The sequence below is a fragment of the Schistocerca nitens genome, chromosome 3 (assembly GCF_023898315.1).
Source record: "Schistocerca nitens isolate TAMUIC-IGC-003100 chromosome 3, iqSchNite1.1, whole genome shotgun sequence".
In the NCBI taxonomy this organism is placed as follows: Eukaryota; Metazoa; Arthropoda; class Insecta; order Orthoptera; family Acrididae; genus Schistocerca; species Schistocerca nitens.
Window position 1 is genome coordinate 535,665,987 of NC_064616.1, and position 4,427 is coordinate 535,670,413.

General features: G+C 44.1%; 1 non-coding gene across 1 annotated transcript; it reads left to right on the forward strand.

Moving 5' to 3' along the window:
* Positions 1-691: 691 nt before the first annotated feature.
* On the forward strand, positions 692-766 carry Trnas-cga (transfer RNA serine (anticodon CGA)). Its single transcript has one exon. It is a non-coding gene; the product is annotated as a tRNA-Ser (tRNA).
* The last annotated feature ends 3,661 nt before the right edge of the window (positions 767-4,427 follow it).

Consider the following 4,427-nt stretch of genomic DNA (forward strand, 5'->3'; position numbering starts at 1 on the left):
CAAGGTTCGCAGGAGGGCTTCTGTAAAGTTTGGAAGGTAGGAGACGAGATACTGGCAGAAGTAAAGGTGTGAGGACCGGGCGTGAGTCGTGCTCGGATAGCTCAGTTGGTAGAGCACTTGCCCGCGAAAGGCAAAGGTTCCGAGTTCAAGTCTCGGTCGGGCACACAGTTTTAATCTGCCAGGAAGTTTCGTATCAGTGCACACTCCGCTGCAGAGCGAAAATCTCATTCTGGAAATATCCCCCAGGCTGTGGCTAAGCCGTGTCTCCGCAATATCCTTTCTTTCAGGAGTGCTAGTTCTGCAAGGTTCGCAGGAGAGCTTCTGTAAAGTTTGGAAGGTAGGAGACGAGATACTGGCAGAAGTAAAGCTGTGAGGACCGGGCGTGAGTCGTGCTCGGATAGCTCAGTTGGTAGAGCACTTGCCAGCGGAAGGCAAAGGCCCCGAGTTCGAGTCTCGGTCGGGCACACAGTTTTAATCTGCCAGAAAGTTTCATATCAGCGCACACTCCGCTGAAGAGTGAAAATCTCATTCTGGAAACATCCCCCAGGCTGTGGCTAAGCCGTGTCTCCGCAATATCCTTTCTTTCAGGAGTGCTAGTTCTGCAAGGTTCGCAGGAGAGCTTCTGTAAACTTTAGAAATTAGGAGATGAGATACTGGCAGAAGTAAAGCTGTGAGGACCGGGCCTGAGTCGTGCTCGGATAGCTCAGTTGGTAGAGCACTTGCCCGCGAAAGGCAAAGGTCCCGAGTTCGAGTCTCGGTCGGGCACACAGTTTTAATCTGCCAGGAAGTTTCATATCAGCGCACACTCCGCTGCAGAGTGAAAAGCTCATTCTGGTTTTGAACAGAGTTACTTAGTGAAAACTTGCATTATGATTTGTAATAAGCTTGCCTGGTATTTTATCCCATCCTTTTACAACATTTTCAGCTATTTAAATATTATTCTTGGTGCAGTGCTGCGCTACGAACGAACGAGCCGCTGCCGCGGCGCATTCAAACTGCATTAAATGAAACCAATCATACCGCAAAGGAGCGGGCAGGTAATAGTAAACTAAAATTATTTCTTTCAGCTTTCGGAATTGCAGAGCAGAGCAGCAGATTTTATGATGTGTTTTACAGCTTGACGCTTGCTGCCGATGATATATTATTAACAGTGCAAAAAGATAATTTACCTTCATAACATAAAAGAAATCTTGCTGTGCGTAGTTCTGGTCTGGCAAACATTATAGTAAAAACATCTTTTTCTCTGATAATAGTCTCATGTTCTCGTGTTAGTCGTGGTACTTATTGGTGCTTTACTGTTAACAAAAATCCACTGCAAGAGTTTGATGTTGAACAAACATTGCGTACTGTAACGTCAGTATTGATAACGAAATACATTGCGTACTGTAACATCAGTATTGATAACGAAATAATTTTCAGTAGGCTTTTCAATAACTGTAAAGTAAGGAAGATATGTAGAACCTTAATGCGAGCTACAGTAACGAAACAATGTTCCTTTAGTAGAAAGCCACATCCAGAATAATAAGAACATAATATATTATGTTTTGTTGAAAATTAATGATCCAAACAAAGTCACAGCACAGCATCCCTAAAAAGTATTTCAGGGCTCTTTTCGTAGCAACATTTTTTATCTCATATATTAGTTGTTACGCGAGCAATAAAACAAAGCAAATAGAGCCAGTGAAACTGTCGCCCAAAAGCGTGGGGAAGAATTTGCAGTGGCCACGAAAATAACAACTGTTTTATGTGTTTTCTTTCATTGTCCATTGTTATATAACTACATATATGTATTTAGTGATAAATGTATGTATGTGTCTCATGATTAATGCCATGTAGTAATAAATGAACAAAAATTCTTTCATGAAAAAACGCACCACTGCAAGCGAGTCAGAGGATAAGATCCTGATAGTACTGTGAAACTGTAGCGGCTACATAATATGGGGGCAGCCGAACTCTGAAATCAGATAAACTAAAGGTAAGACTACACTGTAGTTGTCCTGTTCGTAGAAGCTTAACCACAGTGAAGTGATCTCATATCGCTAGTGGTGTGCGTAGTTTGGCGTTAGTATTTATGACAGGGCAAACTTGAGCGTAGATAGTAATTTTTAGTGTGCAGTGTATTGTACATAAAGTACCATATTTTGTGTGCTAGTGGCAAACTGACAGATCCTGTGTTCGAGTAGGTAATTTATGAATATGGTTAAATTGCGTAGTCAACGTCCGAGCAATATGGATACTGAGGGACAGCCATTAGTCAGTGCAGGAAATGTAGAAACGGGGGCATTAAGCAGTACAAGTACTCTCTTTGAGGATATACCACGTGAAAATGTGGGGGCAGGGCCACAGCAAGTGGTGCCACCGCCCACCAGTGCTCAAGGAGACGTAGATAAAGAAATTGCACCATCCCCAGAAAAGCAGGAACCAGAGAGTGGTAATCTGCCTGGTGGGTATTCGCTTCAGGCAATATTAGAGCGCGTGCTGGATTACCAGTCAAAATTTGCGCAACAACAAGCTGAAAAGGACGAAAAAATTGAGAGCTTTCTCGCACAGCAAGCTGAAGGGATCGCCAGCTAGAGGAAAAGTTTCTTGCCCAGCAATCTGAGCGGGATCGCCAGGAAGCTGAGCGGGATCGCCAGCATGCTGAGCGTGACCAGCATCTTGTGCAATCGTTAGAAATTATGAAAAGAGAGCTTGCTTGTATGATACAGAATTATGAGTCGATACCTAAGGCCGTGCAGGAGTTGACTGTACAGGTCAACAACCTGCAAATAGCAAACACTAACATTGTAGACGAGATGGGTGTCATGGCCAACCGATTAGAAAAACTAGAAATAGATTCCACACAGCTTGTAGAGCAGAAGTGGAACGAACAAGTGGCTAAAATTGAAACCGAATACAGCTCATGGCTAGAAGCGAAGGAGAGCGAGATCGACAAAAACATTAATTCTAAGGTACAAGCAGCCATGGCAGATAGAGATTCCGAATCGTTCAGTACTGCAGTAAATAGTCAAGTACAGAACGACGTGCAAACCATCAAACAAATACTCAATGAGGATATTCTGCAGTGGCAAGTGAATATCACCAAACGGATATCCGACTTGGAAAAGGGTTTAGCACAGAGCAGCAAACATCTTGAACATGAAACTAAGTCGCCAACAGCCAATGTTTTTGGCAACGCACAAACTTATGCGCGACGCAACAATGGTGAACCTTCAGCCGATAATGCGAAGAGCTGTAGCTTCGGTTCGGAGCACAGAGCCTATGTCCCAGGAGCAAGCCAGTATAGTCCATAAATATTGGTTGAAGAAAGTTGGATCAAAAATAGGCAGTTTCAAACGTTTACTACTGTACGGAAGTCAGTACACCCAGTAGCATTCATAAAAAGCTTTAAAAATATCTTACCTAGTGTGTGGAACGAAGCACAGAAAATTCAATACGTAATGTCATACATTCAGGGTTATGCAGCGTTGTGGGCTACGGAAGTAGCAGACAGCTGCATGACGTATGAACAGTTCGAAAGGGCGTTGGTCGCCTTGTATACAAGAGAGGCTAAGAAAAGAAGTATACAATCCCGAACCGTACTCACCCCGTCTTGGGAATCTGAGACGGTATTTCGAGAAGTATATAAATAAGACTCGCTACTAGGTTGAGCCTATCTCACCAAGAGACATAATAAGACTCCTAAAATCACATTTACCGATTCATATTAAAGAGAAACTAATACACGTACCAGAGAACGACATGGAACATTTCCTGTCTGTTCTAGATTCAATAGACTTAATCCAGGATGACGCAAAAGCAGCGTGTGATCACTCACGGAACAATGGATCAGGACAGGAATAATAGTGCACAAAACCACAACCATGGAAATGGTGGGGACGGTAACAAGCGGCAAGAGCACTCGCAAAACGGTAATCATGGTAGAAGTCAGAACGGCTATGGCCAGCCGTCCCATAACAAAAAGCGGCGATTTGATGACCGGTACGATTCCGGACCGCCCGTGACCAACCTCTGGAAAAATGCGCGAGGTCAGTGGCATAGCAATTACAGCGACAGTAATCGCAATTGGAATCAGAATCACCGACCAAGCCCACAACGGCAAGGCAATGGTCGGTACGATAACAACAGAAAACCGCGGCAAAACGCGCCTATAGCGCAATCGTGGCGGCCTACAAATCAAAAGGTACACATAGTAGAGGTCGCGGACAATAGCCGTCCAAGTACCTCGCAAGCAAGCCATCCAACAAACTAGAATCGGCCACGATATGCTCTCCGTCGCTGGCCGAGGGGTGGAGTGAGAGCAACACGAATGACGATAATATGCCTGGAATACATATGCTGCGATACAACGACGGTATCAGTATGGATAAAGATCTACTGACCGAACCCCATGAATGTAATAAAGATAGCAACGAAAATGTGCAAGC